We start from the raw sequence: 19279 nt of genomic DNA on the forward strand, positions 1-19279 counted from the left end.
AGAGGTTTTTTTATTATTATTATGAAAGGATGTTGAATTTTGTTAAATGCTTTTGCTGCATCTATTGAGATGATCATGTTATTTTTATCTTTCATTCCGTTAATGTGGTGCCTCACATGAATTGATTTTTATATGTCAAACCATCCTTGTATCTAACGAATATATCCCACTTGGTCATGGTATGTGATCCTTTTAATGTGCTGTTGATTCTGGTTTGCTAATATTTTGTTGAGGATTTTCACATCTATGTTCATCAGGGATACAGGCCTGTCATTTTCTTTTCTTCAGTTTCTTTGTCTGGCTTTGGTATTAGGGTAATGATAGCCTCATAAAATGAGTTTAGAAATTTTTCCTCCTCTTCAATTTTTTGGAAGAGTTTGAGAGGAATTGGCATTAATTTTCCTTTAAATGTTTCATAGAACTCACCTGTAGAGCCATCTGGTCCTGGGCTTTTCTTTGTTGTGAGACTTTCAATTACTGATTCAATCCCTTACTAGTTAAAAATCTGTTCAAATTTTCAATTTCTTCATAATTCAGCCTTGGTAGGTTGTACGTTTCTAGAAATTTATCCTTTTCTTCTAGGTTATCCAATTTATTGATGTATAATTGCTCTCAGTAGTCTCTTACAATCCTTTTTATTCCTGTGGCATCAGTTGTTATGTCTCCTCTTTCATTTCTGATTTTATTTATTTGAGTTCTCCCTCTTCTTTTTTTAGTCTAGCTAAAAGTTTGTCAATTTTGTTTATCTTTTTAAAAAACTCAGTTTCATTGATTTTTTTCTATTGTGTTTCTATTCTCTATTTTGTATATTTCTGCTCTGATCTTTACTATTTTCTTCTTTCTGTTAACTTAAGGCTTAGTTTGTCTTTATTTTTTAGTTTCTTGAGATGTAAAGTTATGTTGATTGAGTTCTTTTTTTTTTTTTTTTTTTTGTGGTTCACGGGACTCTCACTGTGTGGCCTCTCCCATTGCGGAGCACAGGCTCCGGACGCGCAGGCTCAGCGGCCATGGCTCACAGGCCCAGCCCCTCCACAGCATGTGGGATCTTCCCGGACCAGGGCACAAACCCATGTCCCCTGCATCAGCAGGTGGACTCTCAACCACTGTGCCACCAGGGAAGCCCTGAGTTATTCATTTTTAATGTCGGCACTTACTGCTAAAACTTCCCTCTTAATACTGCTTTTGCTGAATTTCATAAGTTTTGGTATGTTGTGTTTTCCTTTTCATTTGTCTCAAGATATCTTCTAATTTCCCATTGATTTCTTCTTTGATCCATTGGTTGTTTAGGAGTCATTCTATGATTCTTGCATTTTTAGAGTAAATCCCTGTTAGGAGCATATTATAATGAGCCTCTACTTAAAATAGGGTACCAGGAAAGAATCTAGTTAGTGAAAGTTTCCATTTTGTTGGGGTCCTGTTAATTAAAGTTTTACTGTAATCTCAAAACACAGAAAGGATTTAAAAGAATCTGACCTTTAAAAAATAAAACATAAAACACAACACTATTTAGTCTTACTTTCCTCTGTTTTATTGCCATGTTTCTTATCTAAGCTGTTGACATTTACTTGGGGTTTAAAAGTTATCACAATATATGTATAACTGATTCACTTTGCTGCACAGCAGAAACTAACACAACACTGTAGATCAACTATACTCCAGTAAAAGTTTTTTAATAAAAGTTATCACAAGATTTATTAACTAGTCTCTCTGCTCCTATATATGTTTGAAATTTCCTATAATACAAGTATAAAAAAAAAGACATGGTTCCTATACTCTGAGAACTGGAAGGAATTCAGCATTGGATTGATCATGGATTTCAATTACTGCTATATGTAAATTAGTATAATTTCTCTGGAGGGCAAGGTGGCAATGTATATCAAAATTTTTAAACATTAAGTGTGGCAAAGAAGTTTCCCCAGGCAATCTCCTGAATTCCATAATTGGAGAAATTATCAGGAGGCCTGGTTTCCCCTCCTGATTAGATGAGTTATTTCTATGGACAAGTTCTTTGTTTTAGGACCCAATTTCTTGATCTACAAAATTGGTAATAATTTTTTAAACACACGTCTCTTTGTAAAACTAGGAAAGATGAAAGCCTTGTGGGAAGAGTACTACATAATCCATAGTTTTCAAATATTGATGCAAAAGGCAAAATATGGTGAGTGTGGGTAATGTGTATGGTCCTTTGAAAGTTAAATTATAAAGGAAATGGAAAATAATTAATTTTAGACTAATTAAAGTATGCATGTTAAAATGGCAAGAGTGATCAACAAAAGTATAGACATGAAATATATGACTTTCAAATTGGTAGAGAGGAAAAGGGAATACAAAAGAAAAAAAGAAAAAAAAGCTTAATTTAAAAGAAGCTGGGCCTCCATGGTGGTCCAGTGGTTAAGACTCTGCACTTCCAATGTAGGGGGCATGGGTTCAATCCCTGGTCAGGGAACTAAGATCCCACATGCTACAACCAAAAAAAAAAAAAAAAGATAAACTGAGGCATATTAAACATTAAAAAAAGAAGAAGAAGAAGCCAAGAAAAGAGGAGGAGTGAAATGAAACAGTAAAAGGGACAAATAAGAATCACACAATAGGGACATCCCTGGTGGGCCAGTGGCTAAGACTCCACATTCCCAATGCAGGGGGCCCCCAGGTTCGATTTCTGGTCAGGGAGCTAGATCCCTCGTGCCACAACTAAAGGTCCCACATGCCACAAGGAAGATCCTGCATGCCGCAACTAAGACCCGGTGCAGCTAAATAAATAAACAAATATTTTTAAAAATAAATAAAAACCACATAATAAGGGATAAGAATAAATCCAAATATATCAGTAATCACCTAAATATAAATGGGCTAAAGTACTCAATTAAAATGTCAAGGATTGTCAGAATGAATAAAAGAACAAAACCCAGTTATATGCTGTTTGTTTAGAAGAGAAATAATTTCATTTGGACTTCAATGTAAAGACATAGAAAGACTATATGTCAAAGGATGGAAAAATATTACTGGGCAGAAACTGACCAAAAGAAATATGAAGTAGCTGTTTTAATATAATGTTTTTAAATGTAAGGCAAAAGCATTACTAGGGGAAAAAGAGTCACTTCATAGTGGAAAAAGTAAATTCAACCAGGAAGATATATCATTTCTAAATGTGTAATTGCCTGTTAACATGGCCAAGGATTTTTTCAAAACAATAATTGACAGATCTACAAGGAAAAATTGATAAACCCACTATCATAGTGGGAGATTTTAACACATCTTTTACAGAACTGATAGATCAAGTAAAAAAGAAAAACAGTAAAGAAATAAAAGACTTGAACAGCATAATTAGCAAGCTAGATATAATAGATATATATGTAGAAAATTTGAACTATTAGAGAATATATATTACTTTCAAGTACATTTGGAGCACATATAAAAATTGACCAGATGCTAGCTTCAACATATTTCAAAGATTTAGTATTGTATCAGACCACCTTCTCTAATTACAATGCAGTTAAATTATAAATCAACATTTTTAAATGACTAGAAAAAATCCATTTGTTTAGCAACTTGAAACACAATATTTTACAACTTACAGGTGAAAGAAAAATTATAATGAAAATTAGATTTGGAACTGAATACTTAGATGTGAAAGATAATGAAAATATTGCCTATCAAAATTTCTGAGATGAGCTAAAATGATATTTAGAAGGAAATTAATAGACTTAAAAGCTTTCACTAGAAAAAACGGAAGGCTCAGAACTTATCGGTCAAACATTTAATTTAAGAAATTAGAGAAAGAATATCAGACTAATCCTCAGGAAAGCAGAAGGAAGGAAATAATAAAGATATAAGTAAGAGTCAATGAAATATAAAACAAATATATAGTAGTATCAACAAAACCAAGAATTATTTCTTTGAAAAGACTAATAAAATACAAAAACCTCTGGCAAGATTAATCACATTTCTCCAAAGAAGATACACAGATTGCCAACAAACACATGAAAGGATGTTCAACATCACTAATCATTAGAGAAATGCAAATCAAAACTACAATGAGGTATCACCTCACAGCAGTCAGCATGGCCATCATCAAAAAATCTACAAACAATAAATGCTGGAGAGGGTGTGGCGAAAAGGGAACCCTCTTGCTCTGTTGGTGGGAATGTAAATTGATACAGCCACTATGGAGACCAGTATGGAGGTTCCTTAAAAAACTAAAAATGGAGCTACCATATGACCCAGCAATCCCACTACTGGGCATATACCCTGAGAAAACCATAATTCAAAAAGTGTCATGTACCACAATGTTCATTGCAGCACTATTTACAATAACTAGGACATGGAAGTAAACTAGGTGTCCATCAGCAGATGAATGGATAAAGAAGATGTGGCACATATAAACAATGGAATATTACTCAGCCATAAAAAGAAACGAAATTGAGTTATTTGTAGTGAGGTGGACGGACCTAGAGTCTGTCATACAGAGTGAAGTAAGTCAGAAAGCGAAAAACAAATACCATATGCTAACACATATATATGGAATCTAAAAAAAAAAATGGTTCTGAAAAACCTAGGGGCAGAACAGGAATAAAGACACAGACATAGAGAATGGATTTGAGGACACAGGGAGGGGGATGTGTAAGCTGGGACGAAGTGAGAGAGTGGCATGAACATATATACTCTACCAACCAAATGTAAAATAGATAGCTAGTGGGAAGCAGCCACATAGCACAGGGAGATCAGCTCAGTGCTCTGTGACCACCTAGAGGGGTGGGATAGGGAGGGTGGGAGGGAGACGCAAGAGGGAGGGGATATGGGGATATATGTATACATATAGCTGATTCACTTTGTCATACAGCAGAAACTAACACAACAATGTAAAGCAATTATACTCCAATAAAGATGTTAAAAAATAGTAAAAAAAAAAAAAGACATATTATAATCTCAAAAAGTGCAAGAGAAACATTAGACAAATTTCAACACCCATTAATGATAAAAACTCTCCACAAACTAAAAAAATAACAGAAAACTTCTTTAATATGATCAACAACAACCACAAAAGTCTAAATTATACTTATTGATGAAAGAATAAATGCTTTTTACCTAAGATCTGGGGGAAAAATAGATTAATCAAGGGGGAAAAAAGACAGATAATGCAATTATATATTTTGGAATTTAAAAAGTGGGAAATACAGATGCTGCAGAGATTAAACATATAACAATAAGATAATACAAAGAACTTCATATTGATAGTTTTGAAAACTTGGATTTAAAAGTGGGTATATTCTTAGAGAAATGCATTTTACTAAAAGTGCCCTTAGAAATAGAGAATTCAAAAAGTCCTCTAACCACTAAAGAAAACATCAGTACATAAAATTGTTCCCATGAAAAACAGCAACAACAACAAAAAACACCAGACTCACAGCGCTTGACAGGCTAGTTCTACCAATCATTCAAGAAAAATGTCATTCAGTATTATCCAAATTTTTCCAGAGAAAAGAAAAATAGTACACTAGAGTTATTTTGATAACAAAACCTGACCAGGACTATATATACAAAGGAATGTTACAAGTCAGTCTCACTCATGGTTATAAGGTGTAAAAATTATTTTAAAACTTAGCAAACTAAATTTAGCAATGTATAAAAAGGTAGTGAATATTTACCAAGTTGGATTTACACCAGGAATGCAAGGTTTGTTTGGAGAATTAATTAACATAACTCATCATATTAAGGAGGAAAACATCCATATGATCATTTTACTAATATAGAAAACATTCATTCATGATTTTAAAAGTCCCTTGGCTAACTAGGAATAGAAGGGCTCTTCTTATACCTGATAAGGCATCTGTGCCAATAAGTATAGCAGACATCATACTGGGGAAATGCCAAAAGTATTCGCTTTAACATCAGAAACAAGACAAAGATGCTTCCTAGGACAACCCTTGTTCAGCCAGTGGAGGTTCCAGCAAGTACAGTGAGACAAGAAAAAAGAAAGATTAGGAGGAAAAGGAAAGAACTGGTAAGTAGTTGAAGTTTGTGCAGTATATTTTATACTAATTATTATTACAATAAAGCAGTGTAAAAAATACTTTCTGCCTTGATCCTGGCCTAACCTGAGCCAACCCAGCCTTACATAACTAAAACTAACACCTCCAGTATTGAGGTAGAGTGATCCTATTACTACAAGAAGATCACAGCCCAAGTACTTCCACCTATATGCCTCTCTCTCAAAGAAAATGGCCTCTCTCTTAAAGAAAATGGCCCCAGGTGAGGTTAACTACTTGGTGTAGGAACAGGAACTGCTGGCAATTAGAGCTACCTTTGAGGCATGGGGTTTCTGCACCTATAATGATATAGCACAACCTGTGCATTATGATGTCGTTGAAGCAAAACTGAATGCCCAGTTTTGCCAGGTGAAATGGCACTGTTCTAGAAAAGGTAGACTTTTCACATCCATTCTTTCCCATTGAGTAGATGCCCAGTCAAGTAGGTCTGGGCGCAGCCAAGACCCCACCCTAAGAGAGCCTCTGACCTGGGAGTTTTACTGCCATTATAGTCAGTTGCATCTAATTGAGGCAAGTGAAACAGACAACAGGCGGATGTCCCTATGCAGGAGCACTGGCAAGGGGCCAGAATATTCTAATTAATGCAAGGGGGATACTAACTATAAGCTGCCAATACGTTCTGGGAGAAGTACTGACTCCGACACAGTGCCCTATTCAAAACTTTGAATGCAAGGACTTATGATGTCCCCTTATCTGCCATCAGCACTTGGAGTATTTACATTCCGATTAAAAATAGATCTGAAAAGCCCAACAGACTAATATACTCATTACCAACTGTAGAACACACTCTTGATGCCATTGCTGTGGGACTGATCATAAACCTACTCCTTGTTTCATGATCATAATACTATCTTGGTTGTAGTGTAGTGTCGATACCCTTACCAGAAGGCCCGCACAGTGGGCAGTGTTACATAATGATTAGGGGAATGGGCTTTGGAGCCAGACAGCAGTTGTTTGAATCTCTGCTTTCTCCTTTATTAGCTGTGATTTTGGGTGAGCCACTTAACCTTCCTAAGCCTAGTTTCCTCAGCTGTAAAATGCAGATAATAACAGTCCCTACCTCACAGAATTGCATATAATAATATGTGTAAAGCATTCTTTGTTATATGTTCAATTTTTACACAAATAATATATGAATATATTCTCATTGTAAAAAAAATTGGAAAAATTTAAAAATACATAGTACATGCACAAAAATTTGTACATTTATAGCAACATTATTCATGATAGTTAAAAAGTGAAAACAACCCAATTGCCCACCAACTGGTAAATGGATAAATAAAAGGTGGTATATCCATTCAGTGGAATATTATTCAGCAATAAAAAGAAATGATACACTGATACATGGATGAACCTTGAAAATATTATGTTAAGTGAAAGAAGCCAGTAACAAAGGACCACATATTGTATGATTCCATTTTTATAAAATGTCCTGAATAGCCAAACCCATTGAGACAGAAAGTAAATTGGTGGCTGCCTAGGGCTGGGCATGGGACTGGGGTTGAGGGGAAATGGTGAGTGACTGCTAATAGGTAAAGTATTTCTTTTTGAGGTGATGATAATGTTCTAAAACCGACTGTGGTGATGGTTGCACAAGTCTGTGGATATAGTAAAAAACTATTAAATCACACATTTAAATGTGTGAATTTTATTTTATGTGAACTATATCTCTATGAAACTGTTATAAAAATGTATAGCGTGGGGCTTCTCTGGTGGGGCAGTGGTCGAGAGTCCACCTGCCGATGCAGGGGACACGGGATCGTGCCCCAGTCCGGGAAGATCCCACATGCCGCGGAGCGGCTGGGCCCGTGAGCCATGGCCGCTGAGCCTGCGCGTCCGGAGTCTGTGCTCCGCAACGGGAGAGGCCACGACAGTGAGAGGCCCGCGTACCACAAAATAAATAAATATATATATATATATATATATATATATATATATATATCATATAAAGTAAAGAGCCCCTTCACAATCATGTGTCCATATTTCCCTCCTTTTGGTAGGAAGTCTGGTATGTGTCACTCCAGACCATTTAAATAAGTTTTCATACCTATGTGTACATATGCAAATATATGGTTTTACTTTGCTTAGGATAACATTGTGCATTTGTTCTGCAACTTGCTTTCTTCATCTGCCAATGGAGTTCAGAATTCTTTTCATGTCAGGACACAGCTCTACCTCATTCATTTCAGCTGCTGTATTATAGTTCAATGCAATGTGGATGATGGAGGAATCATAGTTTATTCATCATTCTTCTATTTCTGGACACCTAGATTGTGTCCAATTTTTTGTTATTATAAACAACGTTTCAGGAACATCTGTGTACATCCCTATTTGTGCACATGGAAAGAAATTTTCTAGAAAAAATATAGTCCCTCTAAAGGACTTGCTGTATTGAAGAGTAAAGTACATTTAATTTTTTTTGATTCTACCAAATTGGCCTCCAAACGGACTATATCCAATTACATACCAACAAACAACTTATACATATAAATTTCTCCTCACCCATTGTTTATTTTTGAGTTGTTTTTTTCTTATATTGAGATTTGACAATTTTTTATATATTCTGGATGCAAGTCATTTCTCAGATATGTGATTTACAAAGATTTTTTTCCCCAGACATTCTCTTAAGAATGTTTTCTTGAAAAGCAGAAGTCTTAATTTGATGAAGACTAATTTTTCAATTTATTCTATTAAGGATCACATCTTTGGTGTTGTATCCAAAAACTCTTTGCCTAACCCAAGGTCACAAAGAGTTTCTCCTATGTTTGCTTTTATTCATCTTACAGGTTTAGATTTTACATTTAGGTTTGTGATCCGCTGTTAATTTTTGTATGTGGGTTGAAGTTCATGATTTACATGTGAATATCAAATTGTTTCAGCACCATTTGATAAAAAGACTGTACTTTCTCCACTGCACTGCTTTTGCACCTTGCAAAAAAACCGTCAGCTATCCATATAGTGTGGGCTCTCCATTCTGTTCTATTGATCAAATTTTTTTTTTTTTTTTTTTTTTTTTTTTTTTTTGCAGTACGCGGGCTTCTCACTGTTGTGGCCTCTCCCGCCGCAGAGCACAGGCTCCGGACGCGCAGGCTCAGCGGCCATGGCTCACGGGCCCAGCCACTCCGCGGCATGTGGGATCTTCCCAGACCAGGGCTCGAACCCGAGTCCCCTGCATCGGCAGGTGGACTCTCAACCACTGCGCCACCAGGGAAGCCCTATTGATCAAATTTTTTATGTCAATACCATACCATTTTGTAGCTTAAAAATAAGTCCTGGGATTCCCTGGTGGTGCAGTGGTTGAGCGTCTGCCTGCCGATGCAGGGGACACGGGTTCGTGCCCCGGTCCGGGAAGATCCCACATGCCACGGAGCGGCTGAGCCCGTGAGCCATGGCCGCTGAGCCTGCGCGTCCGGAGCCTGTGCTCTGCAGTGGGAGAGGCCACAACAGTGAGAAGCCCGCGTACCGCAAAAAAAAAAAAGTCCTGAAATCATTTAGGGTTAGCACATCAACATTTTTCTGTTTCAAATTTATTTTGACTATACTAGTTCCTTTGGACTTCTATGTGAATTTTAGAAGCAGCTTGTCAATTTTAGAATTTTAGAGTCAGCTTGTCAATATCTACCAACAAAATAAAAACTTGCTGAGATTTTGATTGGAATTGCATTTAATCTATAAATCAATCTGGGAAGACTTGATATCTTTACAATTTTAAGACTTCACCAATGAAGAAGGTATGTTTCTCCATTTATTGAAGTCATCTTTAATTTCTCTCCACAATGATGTATAATTTTCAGTGTACAGGTTTTTCAAATCTTTTATCAAGTTTATCTCTAAGTATTTCATATTTTTGTGCTATTATAAATATATATTCTGAATTTTCAGCTCCTGATTGATTTACTTGATTTCTGCATATTGACTCCTTATCTTTCAATATTGCTAAACTCATTTAGTTCTAATAGCTTTTATCAAATTTTCTAAACAATCACATTATCTGTGAATAAAGACAGTTTTATTTCTCCCCCTTTCCACTCTGTATGCCTTTTATATCTTTTTCTTGCCTAATTGCACTATCCAGAAGCTCCAGTACAATGTTGAATAGAAGTGGTGAAAACAGACATCCTTGCCTCGTTCCTTATCTAATGGGAAAAACATTTAGTCTTTCATCATTATATACGATGTCATATATAGGTTTTTTAGATGCACTTTATCAGGTTGAGGAAGTTCACTTCTATTCCTACTTTTACTGAGAGTTTCTTTTTTTAATCAAGAATAGATTTTGGATTTTATCAAGTGCTTTTTCTTCACCTATTCAGATGATCACATCATTTTTCTCCTTTAGTTTGTTAATATGGTGAATTATATTTAAACCAATCCTGCATTCTTGGAATAAGTTCTACTTGGTAATGATGTTTATACTTCTAATATATGGCTGGACTTGATTTGCAAACATTTTTTAGGCATTTTCTATCTATATTCATGAGGAATAGTGGTTGGTAGTTTTCTTTTTTTGTAATAACTTTTTCTGGTTTTGGTATCAGGGTAATTCTGGCCTCATAGAATATGTTGGGAAATAGTCATTCCTCTTCAATTTTCTTGAAGAAAATTTATAGCGGATTTGTATTTTTCTTCCGTAAATATTTGATAGAAGTGAAGGCATCTGGGCCTGGAGATATATTTATGGGAGGGCTTTTAACTACAATTCAATTTCTTTAATAGATTTATGGCTATTTAGGTTATTTCTTCTTGGGGGGCTTTGGTAGCTTGTGTCTTTTAAGAAGTTTGTCCATTTTATCGTAGTTGCCAAATTTATTGGCACAGTTACTTATAATTTTCCCTTATTATCTTTTAATGTTGGTAGGATCTATAGTGCTGATTCTTGTTTTTAACATCAGCAATTTGTGTCCTTTTTTTCCTGAGAAGTCTGGGTAGAGGTTTATCGGTTTCTTTGATCTTCTTGCAGAACCATCTTTTGGTTTCATTGCTTGTCTCTTTTTACTGTTTCCTATATTATTGATTTATACTTTAATCTTCATTATTTATTTTCTTCTAATTACTTTGCTTTTATTTTTCTAGTTTTTAAGGTGGAAGCTGAGATCATTGATTTGAGATCTTTCTAAACTACTTCTAGTTACATACCACAAATTCTGTACGTTATGTTTTCATTTTCACTCAGTTCAAAATATTTTCTAATTTCCCTTTGATCTCTTCTTTGACTCATGGGTTATTTAATAGTGTGTTGTTCAGTTTTTAAGTATATTTAAACATTTCTCAGATTTTTTTTTTTGCTTTTTCTTTGGCCACACCACATGGCTCATGGGATTTTAGTTCCCCAACCAGGGATTGAACCCGGGCCCCCAGCAGTGGAAGCACGGAGTTCTAACCACTGGAATGCCAGGGAATTCCCTCTCAGATGTTGTTATTAATTTCTAATGTAATTCTACTGTGGTTGAAGAATATACATTGTATCACTTGAATCCCTTAAAATTTATTGAGATTTATTTTGTTCAAGAATATGATCTATCTTGATAAATGTTCCATCTGCACTTGAGAAGACTATCACATCCGCTGTTGTTGGGTGGACTGTTCTATATTTGTCAATCAAGTTCGTTGATAGTGCTGTTTAAGCCTACTATATCCTTACTGATTTTCTGTGTACATGTTCTATTAATTACTGAGATAATGTTGAATATAGATATAGTTGTGGGTTTGTCTATTTCTCCTTGTAGTTCTATAATTTTTTGCTTCATGTATTCTCTTTTTAGGGGTATAAACATTTAGGACTGCCATGTCCTCTTGAAGAATTGATCCCTTTATCATTATGAAGTTACCTTCTCTATCACTGATAAGATTCTTTGCTTTGAAATTCACTTTGTTTGATATGAATACAGCCATGTCAACTTTCTTTTGGTTTGTGTTAGCATGGTATGTCTTATTTCATCCTTTCACTTTCAACCTATTTGTGTCTTTATTTTTAAAGTGTGTAAAGCATACTTCATTTTATTGCTCTTAACAGATATTGCATTTTTTAATCAATGGAATGTTTGTGGCAACCCTGAATTAAGCAAGTCTATTGGCACCATTTTCCCAAAAATGAGCATTTGCTCACTTTGTTTGCTCACTTTGTGTCTCTGTATCACATGTTGATAATTCTCGCAATACCTCAAACTTTTTGATTATTATTATATTTGTTACAGTGATCTATGATCAGTGATCTTTGATATTACTATTGCAATTTTTGTTTTTTATTTTTAAATCAAGGTATGTACTTTTTTTAGACATAATGCTATTGCACACTTAATATACTATATTATAGTGTAAACATAACTTTTATATGCACTGGGAAATCACAAAATTCATGTGACTTGCTTCACTGTGTTATTTGCTTTATTGTGGTGGTCTGAAATCAAGCTTGCAATATCTCTGAGGTATGCCTGTATGCTGAATGCAGCATATAATTGCATCTTACTATTTTTATCCAATCTGACAATCTCTGCCTTTTAATTAAGGAGATTAGACCATTAACTTCTAATGTGATTATTTCTATGGTTGGTTTTAAGTGTATCATCTTGCTATTTGTTTTCTCTTTGTCTCATCTGTTCTTTCTTCCCCTTTTATTCTTTTCCCACCTTCTTTTGGATTATTCTGCATTTTGTTTTTAATTTTTAAAAAATATTTATTTGTTTTATTTATTTATTTTTGGCTGCATTGGATCTTCATTGCTGCTCACAGGCTTTCTCTAGTTGCAGTGAACGGGGGATACTCTTCGTTGCGGTGCACGGGCTACTCATTGCAGTGGCTTCCCTTGTTGCAGAGCACAGGATCTAGGTGCACGGGCTTCAGTAGTTGTGCACACGGCCTCAGCAGTTGTGGCTTGTGGGCTCTAGAGTGCAGGTTCGGTAGTTGTGGTGCACGGCCTTTGTTGCTCTGCAGTATGTGGGATCTTCCCGGACCGGGGCTTGAACCCGTGTCCCCTGCATTGGCAGGCAGATTCTTAACCACTGTGTCGCCGGGGAAGCCCTATTCTGCATTTTTAATGATCATATTTTATCTCCTTTGTTGGCTTATTAGCTATAGCTTTTGTTTTGTTATTTTACAGATTGATTCAGGATTTATAGAAACATTTTTTTTTTTTTTTTTTGCGGTACATGGGCCTCTCACTGTTGTGGCCTCTCCTGTTATGGAGCACAGGCTCCGGACGCATAGGCTCAGCGGCCATGGCTCACGGGCCTAGCCGCTCCACGGCATCTTCCCGGACCGGGACACGAACCCATGTCCCCTGCATCGGCAGGTGGACTCTCAACCACTGTGTCACCAGGGAAGTCCTATAGAAACATTTTTAAGTGATTACAGTCTACTGCCAAGAGAATTTATACCCCTTCACAGGTAGTATAAGAACTTAACAGCAGTATAATTGCATTTCTTCCCTCCCAGCCTTTACACTATTGTTGTCATACATTTTACTTCTACTTATTTATAAACCCCACAACTCATTGTTATTATATTTGTTTAAGGAATCAGTTATCCTCTAAAGAGATTTAACTAACATGGAAAAAAACATATATTTACCCAAGTAGTCATCATTTCCAGTACCCCTTATTCCTTTATGTAGATCCATATTTCCATCTGGTGTCATTTTTCTTCTACTTGAAAGACATCCTTTAACATTTCTTGTAGTGGGGGGTTAATGGTGATGGTTGATGGTGATCTTAAACTTTGTATGTCTGAAAATGTCTTTAGATCATCTTCCCTTTTAAAAGATATTTTCCCTGGGTATTGATAAACTTGATTCGGATGTGGTTTGGTGTAGTTTTCTTCATGTTTCTTGTTTGTGAGATTCTCTGAGCTACCCGAATCTGTGGCTTTATACTTTTCATCAAGTTTGGAAATTTTTCAACCATTGTTTCCTCAAGCATTTTTCCTAACCTCTCCTTGTTCTCCTTTGGTGACTCCAATTACTCATATATTTGGCAGCCTGAAGTTGTTTCACAGCTCACTGATGTGTTTTCATTATATTGATTCTTTTTTTCCTGTGTTTTTTAAAGGTAGTTTTTATTGCTGTATTTTTTAGTTTACTAATATTTTCTCCTGCAACATCTAGTCTGTTGTAAATCCCACTTAGTATATTATCAACCTCACACATTACAGTTTTCATCTCTAAACTTCTATTTGGGTCACTTAAAATTTTTTCCATGTCTCTACTGAACACTTCGAATATATGGACTACAGTTAAAGTAATGTCTTTGCTATTTCTAATATCTGTGTTAGTTCTGAGTTTGTTTTCAATTGATTTATTATTCTCATTAGTGGCTGAATAATATTACATTGTATGAATGTACCATAATTTAGTTAACCAGTCCAGTATTGATGTACATTCTGTTCTTCTCAGTCTTTTACTAATACAATTAATGCTACAATAGACATCCTTGTACTTAGGTCTTTGTGCAAGTATATTGGTAAGATAAATTTCTGAAGTCAAATTGCTGAGTTAAAGAGTACGTACACTTTAAAAAATTATTTAGTTAGTTATTTGAATTTTTAATGTGATCGTCATTCTGGCCCCATTAAAAGGGATTTGGCTCCTTCATGCAAGTAATATCTGGACCACGTATAATCCCAGTGTCTGTCATCACTGAGCGCCTGGTTTTGATATTCATTCAGACACCACACATTTGGTTTTCTCACTCCTACCTGATTGATGATATTCCTCTTGTCTTTCTTAGTTCTCCCCCGTTGGCACTGCCCCTCAACTTCTACTGCTTTCCTAAGATCCTCTTGCATCACCACTTATTTTAGATAGTTTTTTCCTTTGGACATAATTTTGTTATTTCCTCTTTCAAGATCCATGACTAAGGACTTCAGGAAGAAGCATCTTTGTCTTGTGGGACTAACTTGCTGGGCTACTCTCCTTCCTAGCCTCCACATTATGAGAAAAGCATCAGACAGTATTTATTTAAAGGACATCTTTCACTTTGGGTATGGATTCAGGGCTTGCATACTTATCTATCAGCTACTAGGATGAAACTTTGGTCACTGTGTTGGCACATGTCATAGCTTGATAGAGACTCATGCTGCCAGCTTTGGGCTCCAAATGCTGGCATATATGAAGATATTCAGGCATCCTTCACAGTGGAATCAAAGAAAGCTGCTTTTCTTGACTTCCTTAAATCCTGTATGCCTATAGACATGGGTGAGTAAGGTTTATACTTCTTGTAAGTTCAAAAATTACCTGGGCCTCTTAACTAATCTGAGAAATATATTTGCTGACCCAGCTTGTCAAAAGGGAGCCAACCAGGGAAGTCCCAAGATCCAGAAGATTCTTTTGATAAACAAAATAAACATAGCTGGAGGAGAAGGGGAGCTGGTGCTGAGAACACAATGAATGATTTTTTTTTTCAGAGCATCTCCCACTATGAGGATTTTGTGAAGTTATAAAAAGGGAATATATTTGGGGCCTCCCTGGTGGCGCAGTGGTTGAGAATCTGCCTGCTACTGCAGGGAACATGGGTTCGAGCCCTGGTCTGGGAAGATCCTACATGCCGCGGAGCAACTGGGCCCGTGAGCCACAACTACTGAGCCACAACAACTGGAGCCTGTGCTCCGCAACAAGAGAGGCCGCGACAGTGATAGGCCTGCACACCGCAATGAAGAGTGGCCCCCGATCGCCGCAACTAGAGAAAGCCCGCGCACAGAAACGAAGACCCAACACAGCCAAAGGTTAATTAATTAATTAATTAATTTTAAAAAGGGGAATATGCTAGAAATAGCTGACTGTGAGATGGTATCCCAGAGGTGTTTGGAGATCTGCAGTGGATGCAGAAGACTTTTGGATCTCCTAGTCTACTCCTTGACTTAGAAGCAGCTATAACAAGTGATGACACATTGGAGATGTTGTGTCAGTGATGGAACCACTACTGAAAACCACGTTGGAGGTCTTGACTTGAATGGATCACAGTGGCCATCAGGGTAGGGTCATGGTACAAGAGAAGTACTTGTGCGTGAGCTTCTCCAGCTAGGAAATATAATTGCCCACTCTCATTCAGTAGGCAATTCCAATGTTCTGTGCCTCTCAGTGCTGTCACTACACAGGCCTGGATCTCATCCAGGTGCTGCCATGAGTAGGTATCCATCTGCAGCCTGCTCTGGATTGTGTCAGCTAATTGTAGAGGGTAGTGGTGTGGGGCTTAGAATCTAAGAGATCTGAACCCAGAACCTAGCTCTTCAAAATTAAAGTCACTTAATTTCTTCAAACATTAGTTTCCACATCTCTAAAGTGGGAATGATAACAATACTAACCTAAAGGATTGTTATGAGGATTTGTTTGTTTTTAATTTTTTCTTCCAGTTTTGTTGAGATATAATTGACATACAGCACTGTATAAGTTTAAGGCGTACAGCATAATGATTTGACTTAGATATGTCATGAATTGGTTATCACAATAAATTTAGTGAACATCCGTGAGAATTTAAATGGAATAATTTGTGCAAAGCATTTATACCAGTGCTTGGAGCACAGCATTAACATTGGTTATTATTTTTCTTCGGTCTGGATAACCCAGGTCTGTGGGAGAAACTACCAGGGTGAGGCTGCCTCCATTTTCCCCCTTTACTCCAGTTTTTGTCTGAGGCAATGTTGGATTCCTCCTTCCAGACAAGTAGAACTCCTGAGCACTGGATTTAGACTGGAGTGTGCTGTCACTGGAACTTGCATTGGCCGCAGGGATAGGGCTGGGCTGGAATGCAGCCTGCAGAAGGTGGAACAGAGGTGGGCAATCCAAGAGGCAACATTCTGGTGAAAAATTGAAACCAAAACCAGGCAAATAGTCAAATCTAGATGTCAGTCAAAGACTGGTAGAACAGGAGAATCTGTGATGTATGTAGGTAACAGAGCAGAAAAGAGGAAAATTAAGAGCTAGAGAGGGCTTGGCTATAACTCAGCTCCGCCACATACAAGTTGAATGGCCTTGAACATCCTAATTAAACTTGGTTTATATTCTGACTCAGCCACTTCCTTAGCTGTTGGCCTTGGATGAATTACTTATCTTTCTGTTCTACAGTTTTCTCATCTGTGAAAATACAGATTGAAAAGAACACATAAGTCACAGAGTACTTGTGAGAATTAAATATGGTAATTTCTATAAAGTGCTTAGTATATCTTGTGTCTGGCACACAGTAAGTTCTCAATGAATATTAGTTGTTGCTGTTAAACAGAGAGCAGAGAAAAAGCCTGGGAAAATTCCCTGAGCTGTGGACCATACACACAAACAAGTTTTATAGGATGCCTTTGACCACAGCATGAGCAGAAGGGGCTAGAAAGGGCACTGACTCAGCTTGTACAGACAGAGTATCCTCCCAGCTGTCCCGGATGCCTGATATAAAATGACAGGTGGAAACAGTTCAAAATGTGGATATAGTATCCACAATGGAGATACTGAACTGCTCAAAAAAGATGACCTTCGACCTTCTTCATCTTGGAAGGCTGAGCTGCTGGGTCTTTCTCAGTTGCTCTAGCCTATTGGAGTCTACGACAATCAGTCGTGGGTGTTGGATACCCCTGAAGTAACACCTCTAGATCTCTAGGTTAGCCTTCGTGGCCAGTACCCCTCACACATACACACAGTTGGTGGAACACAGGCAGAGATACTTCCTTCCTAGAGAACAAAGGACATAAAATGACAGTGATGCAGCCAGGGTTCTCTTAAGTCAGATAGGCATCGATTGTCATTTTTATGTATTGGTTTGGATGGTGTAGGGCTATCTATGCCTAGGAGGCCGGAATGAGGTCAGAGATGAAAAGTGGCTCCAACTGCTAGAGAGCTAGGGCCATGATGAGAACCAGATAAAAACTTTCCTCTTTTGAGAAGGTTAATCTGGAGGTCAGATATCAATAGACCACTTTGATTGATCTGGGGGCCCCAATCTGGTGTGGCTGGCACTTTGCCAGGCACTATGTAGACAACTGGGGTGGCCAGGCCTTTGTTTAAGAAAGTTACCTCTGGGCTTTTCAAGGCTTTCCCAGAGGTGGTGCTATTTCAGATGGCCCAGAACTGCCCAGACTTGGGATTCTTTTGAGGTCAAATCATGGGAATAAATTAGGATATCCTCCAGGTAGATAACAAACCTTCTGTCAATGACGTTGTATAATATTCAAGGCCAGTAAATTATTGCTCATGGGCCAAAATCAAGCCACTCTTTGGTTTTCTTTGGCCCATGAGCTAAGAATCGGGGTTTTTGGGGTTTTTTTTCCCCTTTTGGCAGGGCCAGGTGGCTTGCGGGGATCTTAGTTCCCTGACCGGGGGTGGAACCGGGGTCCACAGCAGTGAAAGTGCTAAGTCCTAACCACTGGACTGCCAGGGAATTCCTTAAGAATCGTTTTTACAGGACTTCCCTGGTGGCGCAGTGGTTGAGAGTCCGCCTGCCGATGCAGGGGACACGGGTTCGTGCCCCGGTCCGGGAAGATCCCACGTGCCGCGGAGCGGCTGGGCCCGTGAGCCATGGCCGCTGAGCCTGCGCGTCCGGAGCCTGTGCTCCGCAAGGGGAGAGGCCACAACAGTGAGAGGCCCGCGTACCGCAAAAAAAAAAAAAAGAATCGTTTTTGCAGATAAACATTTGCAATTTATTTAATGGCAGGTAATGTTAACGCAAAAACCCAATTAGGTGAAATGTTATTCCAAAAAAAAAAAGATTTCCATTTTCTCATTAGTAGGTTTACATTATCAAAAATTATACCCAATCATTATCATATTTGGAATTTTTTCAATAAAAGTTTGTGGAAATCCTTTTACTTTCTAATGATGTAAGCACCTACATAATATCCTTGAATTTGCTCTTGGCCTGCAAAGTCTAAAGTATTTATTATCCGGCCCTTCACAGAAGAAAAGGTTTGCTGTCCCCTGCGTAAGAAAATAGAAGTAATAATAAATAAGGCTAGCCAATATTTATTGAGTGCTTATTATATACTCAGGCATCATTCTAAGTCTACATGGATTATCATATTTATTCCTCACAGTATTCCTATAGCCATTATTCTGATTATGTTCCCATTACAGTTGTTAAAATGGAAGCACGGAAAAGTTACATAACTTGCCCAAGGATGCAAAGCTAAGAAGTGGCAGACCCAGGACCACAGCCTACCTCTGGAACCCACGCTGTCAATCGTTGAGCTATACACACAATGGATCAGGCATCACACAAGCCCAAAAGCTTAACAGGACATTCGAACTGGTCAAGGTTCCT

Source organism: Delphinapterus leucas, chromosome X, assembly GCF_059928025.1.
Source record: "Delphinapterus leucas isolate spDelLeu-1000000601 "Yukka" chromosome X, BTC_Dleu_Yukka2, whole genome shotgun sequence".
Lineage (NCBI taxonomy): Eukaryota > Metazoa > Chordata > Mammalia > Artiodactyla > Monodontidae > Delphinapterus > Delphinapterus leucas.